Consider the following 11,818-nt stretch of genomic DNA (forward strand, 5'->3'; position numbering starts at 1 on the left):
AATTATTAAAAGATTTTGGTTTGTTTGTTTGGGTTTTGATGGTTTTCGTGTTTAAGATCCACCCACTTTGCTGGCTAGAGCAGCCCCTGTGGAAGCGTTGGCACATACAGTATATGTGCATTAGTGTGAACTTTCCTCTCTCTCAGCAATGGCCTTGACATTAATACAGAAATTAGTAAAATAAAAATAGTCCCCCTGTGCTGCTTCACGTGAAATGTTAACAGAAATTCTGTTGGTGTCTCTTTCGAGAACAGCCGCACTCTTCTCAGAAACAAAAAAAATATCTAAAGAAAGGCTGCATTTAATGAACTATATAAACGACCTGTCTGGTGTCCTAAAAATGAACTATATAAACGACCTGTCTAGTGTCCTGATAACACGTATTGGACCAAGTGCCTGAATGTTAATAATAGTAACTTGAATTGCTGCCAGTTGTGAACAGTGATGTAGATGTTAGTATCCATATATTCATATAATTCTATGCATCACCCGAGAGCGCATATCCCATCCAACCCAGGCAATAAGATTTGCCTTTGCTTCTGATGGGTGCAAGTACGTGTGTGTGTGTGTGTGTGTGTGTGTGTGTGTGTGTGTGTGTGTGTGTGTGTGTGTGTGTGTGTGTGTGTGTGCGCGTGTGCGTGCGTGCGTGCGTCCGTGCATCCGTGTGTGTGTATGCCACTATTTAGCTCTCCACTTATTTTTTGTCTGTCTTTGTTGTTCTCATCTAGCCATCATTTACTCCCCTCTCTCTCTCTCGCTCTCTCTTCTTTCATCTTATCTTCTCTCTCTCTCTCTCTCTCTCTCTCTCCCTCTTCACATCTAGTCTTCTCTCTTCTCCCTCTCTGTCTCTGAGAACAGCACTACTGAGAACTACTTGGGGAGCCCTCAGTGATAGGAGAACTGCAGTGGACCGGCATAGTGGATACAGCCATTGTAATTACCCATGAGCCTCCCTGATTCAGGCCCCTCCAAGAGGAGAATGTGATTGAGGCAGGGGAGGCTCAGCTCCCAAGGACTCTCCTGTCCTTCCTTCTTTCCTCCCCTCCCCTCTCTTCTCCTCCCCTCCCCTCTCCTCTCCTCCCCTCCCCTATCTTCTCTTTTCCTCCCCTCTCTTCTCCTCTCCTCCCCTCCCCTCCCCTCCCCTCTCCTCTCTTCCCCTCCCCTCTCCTCTCCTCCCCTCTCCTCTCACATATCATTGCCCTCATACCTGCCACTTTTTGACAGTGATGGAAGTGGGCAGTTCACTGCAAGAGCATTTGATAATGCATTTGGCCAGAACAATGACAGTACTCTGGCCAAAAGACTTTCTATTATTAGGGGACAGACAGCAAGGCAGTCAGTGCTGGAGTGTGTAGTGTTTAAAATGTGAATAACTAAAGTGTGCTTCCCTTGTGATGTGACTGGGATGTTTATAGTGCCGTAGTTTATGGCCCGATAAAACCTTTAAGAGCTTCTGAATGGACCTTCTGTTCTGCTGCCTGGAGTAAGAGGTAGAAGGACAGCTTAGAACGCATGATTGACAGCTAATTTATTAACAAGCTTTTGCTGATGAAGACTAAACCATATTCAACTAAAGTTCATTTCCTTAAAAGTTTATTTATATATTAAGATCTAATATTACAGGGTAATTTTGGCCTTTTAAAAATATAAATTGTGAGAGGTTTCATCCAAAGTTGTTTATCATAAGACACTGATGTTAAGTACAATCATATATATCAGTTACACACACACACACACACACACACACACACACACACACACACTAAAGCATGCACGTATACATAGACACACAAATACTTGTACATAGCCTGGCTGACTGTATGGTTATACATTTGGAAGGATTTAGTTGATCAGTTCAGAGAGAGATTTGAGAATGAAAATTATATTATAATTTTGAAACAAATACCCATGAGTGGTTTTAAATATTTCAAAAAGAAAGGCAGAATAGCTGGTTTGGGTAATTGCTATTATTTCAGCAGCTCGAGTCCTTGTGACGCTAATTACGAGCTGTAACAAAGTCTGCACTTGAACACAACGTGACCGCAATCTTTTTCATCAAGCTCATATTATCATGCTGTCGGAATGATTGACACAAATCTCATAAACGCTTCTCTGAGCATCCAGCAATCAACAGAAAGACAAGCTTTTAATATCATGTTCAAACAATGTCACCTTGAGCAGTTTCTATTTGCAACTACCGAGGACATACAAATGTGCATTTTTAAGACCATTTCAAGACATTAGTTGTCAGAGGGTGTTCCCAAGGCATACCAATAATGAACAGTAAAAAAAAAAAATAATAATATTAAGGTGGGTCTACTTTACTGTGTTCCTGTCTTTGTAAACATCCATACGTGAGCAGACTCGGTAAGGTGTCCTGCAGCAGGGGTTAAGGTTTCAGTCTCATCTCGGCCATGTGCAGTTCTTTGCTGATGTTCCGGATGTTGGAAACGATTGTGTCCTCGTTTGGGTCTTTGGGAGCTGGCTTCTTCTACACAGAGACCAGAGTAAGGGCATCTGCATGGAGACCTGGGGGGTGGGGGGTGTTCTTCTGCTAATGTACCTAACAATGCCTATGAAAACTAGCTTATAAAGTGGCTTGTTTTGGAGGAGACGTAGTTCTGTAGTGTGTGTTTGGGAGGCGGGGGTGTGTTCAGGGCAATTCTCTGGCTGGTGAGAATCTCATACAAACTTAATTTCATTACATTTATAACTGGATATTATTGAAATGACTATGTAAAAGAATTGCTGTGCTTTAAATGACTCTCACACCATCCTTCTGTTGCTGGATCTGTCAAACAACAGTGTTGTCAGAAGCTCTGGTTTTCTGTAATCGGCTGTGATGCGCTGTATCACAACGACTTATTGATTCCAGCCCTGAGGTCCTACTACACCGTATTGTTAGGCAATTCAGATCTTCCAGGTCGGAACATGGCATCTTGGAATCATCACGGCATGCTTGTTTAGAGTGGCTCGGGTCCCGAAGGGCCCTCCGCTTAGAGGTGCAGTCACTGCTCTAGCCTTGCTACAGGGGCAGAAATAGCTGCCGGAGACCCCACCCTCCGGCTGGAGCTCCTTGCCCCGGCAGACAGGGTGCGGTGTGCACCCAGGGCGGCAGGGCCCCGGGGCGAGGCCAACCCTGCCGAGGACTCTATTTCCAGATCCGCTGGCCCAGATGATGGGTTTTTCCACACGGCTGCCCCCAACCACAAATAGAGAGTGTCGTCTGGTGCTGGAGGGCGGGGACGGGGGCGTGCTTCACCCAGCTGTGAGGAGTACGCAGCGGTGTTGGAATCAGCAGTGAGTTATCTTCTGCCAGGCCTGCTCTCTCTCTCTATCTCTTTCTCTCTCTATCTCGAACGGTCTCTCTTTTATTCTCTTTCCCTCTCTCTCTCTCTCTCTCTATCCATCTTTTCTCACACTCTCTCCCCCTCACTGCAACACCCTTCCAATGAAAGTGATGCACGGCCGCGCACATACGGAAGCTGGAGCCAAGAATGCACCGCCGGTGAAAGATGATGTGCCACGAGGTGCCCCCCCCCCCCCCCCCCCCCCCCCGGCCAAACCACGCCCTACCCTCGCCCTACCATCCACCTCAGCCTCAACTCCGGCTGGCGAGAACCCCCTACCATTAAAGAGGCAGATGCTCGAACCTGTGTCAACATTTACACTGTCAGAATCAAGCGGAGATCTCTTAAAGTGTCAACCACACACACACACACACACACTCCAAACCCCCAAAGAGCCTGTGGGTTAACAGCCCAGAGTCAACAGTGCGGATACAGGCACCAGCCCTGTTTACCCTGCGATTACGGTTAAGCCCACAGCACACAGCTCTTCTTGCACTGAACACAACTCTGAGAGGCTCACAGTCACCTCACGGCGTCAAGTGTGTGTTTATTAAGTCAGAGTTTCTGCGATCTTGCTTTCTTTTTGTTTTGTTTTTTCCTTTCCAGGAACAATTGTGTAGGAGTGGTCATCAAAGGCATGAGAAACCACACGGAAGATAAAAGAGACAGCAACAGTGGGATGGTGCTAGGTATAAATCTTATTAAGTAATTAGACTTGTAAAAAATACTTTGATATTAAAATGATTGTAATCTTAATTGATATCAAAATGAGTTCTTTAAGACAAATGTAAAAATCCTAATGTCTAATTGAAAATAATAACAAAGATTCTAACTCCTGATGGTTAAGAATTCAATGATAGTTTGTTGCCTTCAATCAATATCCAAGAGATAACAAGACAGACCGCAAGGCCAATAAAATTAATTTACTGTTCAGAATAATAAATAAATGCAACAGTGAGAAGACAAAGAATTGAATCAAAAGATGGCAAACCAGTATAAACTCAGTTTAGGGTGTAACGAGACCTTGTAAGTGCGTGTGTGCTTATGTGCGTGTGTGAGTGTGCGTGTGTGTGAGCGTCTGGGCGTGTGCGCGCGTGCATGTGCGTAAAAGATGATCACATGCAGGAAGAAAAACGAGAGAGACTGTGGTGGTGCATTTACATTCTGGCGATGGATCCCATTCAGTTGGTTCCGTCAGACTCAGCCACGCCGAGCGTGATCTGGCACATCTGTCCAGTCAGAAGATAGCTGATGTGTGCGGGATAAGTGTTAGCTGATGTGTGCATGAGGCGTTAGCTGATGTGCGCGGGATAAGCGTTAGCTGATGTGCGCGGGATAAGTGTTAGCTGATGTGCGCGGGTTAAGTGTTAGCTGATGTGCGCGGGATAAGTGTTAGCTGATGTGCGCGGGTTAAGTGTTAGCTGATGTGCGCGGGTTAAGTGTTAGCTGATGTGCGCGGGTTAAGTGTTAGCTGATGTGCGCGGGATAAGTGTTAGCTGATGTGCGCGGGATAAGTGTTAGCTGATGTGCGCGGGTTAAGTGTTAGCAATGCAATGTTTGAAGCATTCGTTCCATTTTCAAACGTTCCGCTGGAGTATAGAGGGAAAACTTATGACTGCACTATTATGATTCCTTCTCTTTTTGATCCATCTCTGATGAATTATGGGTACTCAGATCAACGCAAAAATGCCTGGAGAAATGTTGCAGAAGTGGTTGGTGTCTCTGGTGGGCTTTGAAAAGTATTAACATATAATTTTATTACAAAAGTTTGTCTTTATTGGCCATTATTGTCCTTTTTAGCCTATATTCTGCTCACTTGCTAGTTTATATTTCAACTGAATGATGCAGGCAACACATTTTTATGCCCACATGCAGCCATCCACATACGTCCTCGCGCCGGACTGATGTAAATGCACCATCAGGCGGCGCGCTGACATTTCTTTGTCTGCCCGGCTGATCTAATAAACTATGTGCCTGATATCAATGTTTATAATAACCAAAGACAGCTTCTGATATCAAAAATACCGCAACAATTTAATATCCTGTACTAGATTTAGCACAGCCCATATGCACAGTCTTATGTTAAGTTCTGTGTTCATCTGTTAGCACTGATAGGCCGAGCAGCTCGTGGGTTGAGCAAAGTTTCTGTTTCTGCGAACATCCCACCAGAACACGTGCTTCAAACGTGCAGCTTGGGGTCTGGTGAGTGACCAGCTCGGTGCTCGGTGAGGATCAGTTCGATTGTATTTTCTTCCTGTGGAACTCTGCTCATCTGTGAAGAACAGAGAACTTCCCGGAAGTTTCGCTATTTCGCTAAGGGGAAATAAGTCCATGTGCAGATCGTTGACCTTGGTTTTCCACTGATAAGCGGGTGCAGCCTCATAAACTTACCACCAGATTGGCGATCAGGCAGAGCACGAGAGTGCTGGGTTGGCCAGTCCTTCACCTGAGCGAGGTATCACATGTATGCCCAACTCATGCAGTAACTGTAAACATTTTATTACACTCACACAGCCACCTGTGGTGGCTGGTACTTCCAAAAGTCATGCGGAATAAGGAGGCATGCAGTAACTTCCCCCGTGACCTTCTCCATGAGTATACGAATATAAGGTCGATAGGATGAGCCCCGGATACATACTGTGGAAGAGGAGTGTGTGTTAAGGGTGTGTGCTACTGATAGGTGTCAGTAATGATTTTGTTTCCAAGAAGTGGACACAGAAGTAGCTCTCCACCTATAATGGAGTCCACTGACCCTCAGCTCTGTCTGACCATGACAAATTGGGAAAATGTAGCAGATGTGAAATGATTTGAATTCCTTTTAACATTTTCTCACCAACAGCCTGATTGCTTGTCAGGGGACTGCCTCTGGTTTACTCTGGCAAACACAGTAATTACAAGAGTCAGGTTTCACTCTTTGCTAATGTTTTGATTTGTAAATGGCTTGACTGTCTCTCTTGTTTTCCACTATCCAAACGCTTACACCGTTGCACCCAATTACACAATTACCTTCTCAAAATAATATTCAAAGTGGATTTGTCATACTGAAATGTGGGTGTTTCCATTTAATGTGTATGTATTTATGTGTGCATATATTTAACTTTTAAACTATGCCAACATCAAGTACGCTTTTGCAGTTAATGAAGGATCACTGTACCATTCACATAAAAGTTTGACATCAGTCATACAATGTTAGAAACTAAATGCACACTTACAAAGCAGGCATGCCCCCACATGCTTGTGGAAAGCTGAACCCAAGAGCTAAATGCCACCACACTTATTTTCATGGATACTCTTGATTGTCCTTAAAATCCATGTGACTCGGCACACAATGAACATAATGATTTCAAGCTCGTTTAGCTATTTCAGGCAGGATGATTAATCTGATAAACATCAAATTAATTGGTTTGAAATTTTCCAGGGATATGAATCAAAGGCAGAACTCAGAAGAAAGCAAATTAAAATCACTTGACTGGAAGGAATGTTAAATTAGCTTGAAACACAGTGTGGTAAAATATTTGACCTCTTTGCCCTTCAACTCCAATAAACCACCTTCACAAACTCCAGAGAAATGGTTACTAATAGTTACTAATGGTTACTAAGATATGGATATTATTAGGACCTCTTGAAGTTCCTGATGTACCCCGCATTTGTGAAAGTGACCAAGGTGAAGACATCTTGCATAAAAATGATGATATGGTCAAAATACTCTCTTACCTAATAATTGTGCACACAGTGTATAGCATGCTGTAGTATTGGATGTATAGGTGATGTGTATTTGTATAATGAAGGAGGGTGTGGCCTAAGGAGATCAACACCCTATATCAAGGTGTGCAGAATTATTAGGCAGCTTCTTTTCCTCAGGCAAAATGGGCCAAAAAAGAGATTTATCTGACTCTGAAAAGTCAAAAATTGTAAAAAGTCTTTGAGGGATGCAGCACTCTTAAAATTGCTAAGATATTGGAACCATTAAATGTTTTGTCACAAATACTCAACAGGGTCACAAGAAACGTGTTGAGAAAAAAATACGCAAATAACTGCCAAAGAATTCATAACAATCGAAGGTGAAGCGAGCAGGAGCCCGGTGTCCTCATAGAACTGCAGCCTACGTGGAGCGCCCAGAAGTACAAGGTGTTCAGTACTCAGAGACATTGCCAAGGTAAGGAAGGCTGAAACCCCACCACCACTGAATAACACACATAAGGTGAAATGTCAGGAATGGGCCAAGAAATATCTGAAGACTGATCTGATTTTCAAAGGTTTTATGGACTGATGAGGCGAGAGCGACTCTTGACGCACCTGATGGACGGGACCGTGGCTGGATCAGTAACGGGCACAGAGCTCCACTTCAACTCAGACGTCAGCAAGGTGGAGGTGAGGAACTGCTATGGGCTGGTATTATTAACGATGAGCTACTTGGACCTTTTCGGGTTGAAGATGACCTCAAATTCAACTCCCAAACCTACTGCCAGTTTTTAGAAAACACTTTCTTCAAGCAGTGGTACAGAAAAAAGTCTGCATTTTTCAAGAAGACCATGATTTTTATGCAGGACAATGCTCCATCGCATGCATCGAAGTACTCCACTGCATGGATAGCCAGTAAAGGCCTTGAAGATGAAAAAATAATGACATGGCCCCCTTCCTCCCCTGACCTAAACCTTATTGAGAACTTGTGGGCCCTTCTTAAACCGGAGATTTATGGTGAAGGAAAATAGTTCAACTCTCTGAACAGTGTCTGGAAGGCTGTGGTTGCTGCTGCACAAAAAGTTGATCGTCAACGGACTAAGAAACTGACAGACTCCATGAATGGAAGACTTATGACTTATTGAAAATAAGGGTGGCTATATTGGTCAGTGATGTATTTTTTATTTATTCATTTATTTATTTATTTTAAATGTGAGAAATGTTTGTTTGTAAATTTTTAGTTGTTTGATTATTGTTTCTTACTTTAGTGAGATGTGAAAATTTCCATTTTTCATTTAGTTGCATAATAATTCTGCACACTAATAGCTGCCTAATAATTATGCACACATTCTCCTAAGAAAGCTAAAACCCTCACTTTTACTTTCTTAAATATTCATGTTTGAGGTTTATTGACATTTTGCATTGACCGAGAGCACTGTAGTTGTTCAATAATAAAACGAATCCTCAGAAATACAACTTGCCTAATAATTGTGCACACAGTGTATTTTCACTGTGAGAGTGTCCTGGATAGTGAAAGTCTTCTCAACCCACAAATCCAAGTACTCACCATATGTCCCTCTGTGCTAATGACATCTCTGACCGAAGGAACATCAGTTTAAACTTAACAAGTGGGGCAAAAGAGTAAAAGAATGGAAGTTAAGCTCAGAAGGAAGGCACGTGTCCACGGGGAGTCTCGGACCCTGTTCCCTGGGGGAGAAACCGCAGGAGCACATTGACCCACGTGCACAGCCACGCATCCGGATTTAGCTGCGCTAGTATGTTCACGTGAGGTCAAGGTGCCGTGACTGCTGCTGTATTTGTGAGCTAAACAGCTCGGGGTAGAGTCATGGGTCGCCAGGCCAGATGCACCTGCCTGCAAGCGTGCACGTGCACCCTTGAGCATCAGGCAGGCAGCCGCGGGGGCGAGCGCCATCTCACTCCACTTTAAACCATCTGCGTTCTCTCTAAATTTATCAGCGCTAACTCGCTACATGTACGTAGCAACGCCTGCTCGAGTTGCTAAAGTGGGAGAAATTAATGTAATTACCAGAGTCTGCAGATTAGCGAGTTCTGAGAGCTCGGCAGTTGGGCTAATTAATTTACCTCCAGTGCTTATTGTTCGATTACACGTGAGAGATAAAGGACGCCGTCCCACAAAGCTACATGTATCAACGTGTAACGTGCTAATGCTCTCCTGCTGACTCCCATATTACGCGGGCAACTGAAGCTAATCTCTTGTCAAGTCTTTGAATAGCCTGCAGCTGACTTAAGAAAAAGAAGAAAAAAAAAAGAGAAAACATCCACCTCCTCTTTTCTGTTCTCAGGGGTTTAGAGGATAGCAGTGACTCCCACACTACAGTGAGACTGCCTAGTCTAGATTGTTTTGTATCGTTACATCGAGTTGTATCTTTGCTTTAAAGTTCCCTGCCAGTGCCCTGTTAATGCCCCCTGGTTAGATTTAGAAGTGGCATGAAAGTAGCTTCATCACCCTCAGTGTCTACATAAGCAGCTGTGGTGTTCACAGGCTGCCGAGAGCACTGATCCTGAGACAAAAAGGGAAACTTCACACAGCTGTTTTAAATCACTCGAGAGCATGTAATTCGCTAGTAAAAATTGAATTAAGATCATTCCGCACACTCGGATGGTTCTGGTCGGGTTCGAAATATTTTGAGGTAGAAGGAATGGATTGATGCCAGTAAGCAAAGCGTGCATCTTGTGCTCCTTTCACATGTCAAACACCAGAGAGAGAGAGAGAGAGAGAGAGAGAGAGAGAGAGAGAGAGAGAGAGAGAGAGAGAGAAAAAAAAAAAAAGAGAACATTTAAAGCAATCTACTGATAAGGAGCCAATTAAACAGTGACCGAGTCTCTCTGATGCAGCTTGTGAGCGTTAGCTAAATCGATGGACTCCCTGGGGTGCAGAGACATGTGGGTGCAGCCGCTCGCTTCAAACGCAGCGAGATCTTAACAGAGGCTGAGATCTGATGCTTTCTGTGTGGTTTCAGCTTCTTGATCAGATGGCCACACAGACCCAGAGAGTTTGAGAAGGGGCTCCGGAAAAAAAGCACACAACCAAAGAGGACCCAGCCCTCATTCTTACTGCAGGAAGGAGATGTTGTCTCCGGGCTACAGCGGCGAGCAGCCCGGACGAGGCACCCACGGGTCAAGCTTCAAGGAGCCAATGTTTGTTCCTGCGTTTGTTAAAGTTGGAATCATGAGGAAGCACAAAGAGCTCAGTGTTTCCTCTTGAGAGACAGAGAGAGAGAAAGATAGAGAGTCATTTGTGAATCCTGGAAGCATAAAAAAGGGAAATGAATGGGCTAGACTTCTGGCTATGTGCTCGGTTGGGTTTTGTTGGGTTTACACCATCCTTTGGTTCACTGTGCATTCATACACATTGCCTGAAGGCTCTGAATTTCAACAACGGCACGATTTGCTAGCTGAAGCCGAAAGCTTAGCAGCAGTCAGCAGATCAATGCTACAGTGGGGCTGAGAGAGTGGGGGGGGGGTGAAACAAAGTGAAAGAGACAGATAGATAGAGCCAAAATGAAAAATAACTCACAGTGCCAGAACCTTAGGGCCTGGCAGTCATAGGCAGGGGCTTTGGAGACGTCACCGACAAACAGATTTGCAAGCAGGGCACCGGGTCCAGTGGGGCACAGCCATGATTGATTTCCCCGCCTGGACCGATAAGCTTGCTGTGGTCAGAGTTCTGTGGGAAAACATCACATGTTTGGGGAGAGAGGCATAAGGGGAAGGTGTAGGGGGGTGGGGAATGGGAATCTGGGAGTGAGATCCGTCGGAGTTCAGCAGGATTGGAATTATGGTGCCACTCCAAGTGCCAGGGGCAGGAAAGGGGCTTTCAGAGTCTGTCGGGCTGCCATTTGGAACTGGGACGCGCCACATTTTGTTTTTCGAGCAAAAACACTCATTAAACTGTTATAACTAGCTCATTCGGTGTCCTGGCAGAGCGTTTGCTACCAAGTCTCCATGCTCAAAAGTCCCGATCAAAGGATCAAGAGCTGCAGTTCAACAATTTAGATGACACAGTTTCTGTGTGACATCGAAGTGAAAATAAGCAGCTTGTAGGGGCAAAAAAGGGGGTACCGGGCGGGTGGGGGTGGGTGGGGGGGCGTCGCAGAGTCAACGGTTGAGCCCAGAAATGGACTCTTGCTCAAGAGCATGTCGCCATAGACACTCTCTAGGAGCAGCTCCGGGCGGCTGGAACACGGCCAGCGATTTGTATAGTGACGCCTCTGAAAGCGAGGACGCACCAGTGCAAACAAACGCAAACAATTAGAAGACAGAGGGAGGCACAGGAGGCAGCCACGTCTCCAGGACCGGAGAGAGCGAAGGTGTTTCAGAGCACTCATTATGCTCCCGGGTGACAGGGTCGGATCGTGTGTGTGTGTGTGTGTGTGTGTGTGTGTGTGTGTGTGTGTGTGTGTGTGTGTGTGCTATCTGTAGGAGCTCATTAACTCAGACAGGGTGAACTGTAGCACACAGGGTAACATGGGCTCATTATAGGGTGTCGAAGATGGGCCAGCTCGGGCTAAGGCGTACATCACCGTGACGTCGCTGTCAGCGGTCGACAGCGAGAACACGCAGGGTGCCTACCGTCAGCTTGGCGCCTGTGTGGCAACTGACATCTCCTTGGCACCTTCTGTAATTCCGATGTGACAGTATAATATAGCCACGCAGCCAAAGAGAACCAGGCTGGGGGTGGAGAGGCAGTAGAGGGGGCGTGAAACCTGGCGACTGTATGGCTTTCATCCGACAAGACAGGCCCG

The 11,818-nt window shown here is 45.2% G+C and overlaps 1 long non-coding RNA gene across 1 annotated transcript; it reads left to right on the plus strand.

Moving 5' to 3' along the window:
- The first annotated feature begins 3,713 nt into the window (after positions 1-3,713).
- On the plus strand, positions 3,714-7,715 carry LOC113577453. Its single transcript, XR_003410631.2, has 3 exons — positions 3,714-4,039; positions 7,346-7,506; positions 7,607-7,715. It is a non-coding gene; the product is annotated as an uncharacterized LOC113577453 (long non-coding RNA).
- Positions 7,716-11,818: the final 4,103 nt, after the last annotated feature.

The sequence above is a fragment of the Electrophorus electricus genome, chromosome 4, assembly GCF_013358815.1.
Source record: "Electrophorus electricus isolate fEleEle1 chromosome 4, fEleEle1.pri, whole genome shotgun sequence".
NCBI classification, from domain to species: Eukaryota; Metazoa; Chordata; class Actinopteri; order Gymnotiformes; family Gymnotidae; genus Electrophorus; species Electrophorus electricus.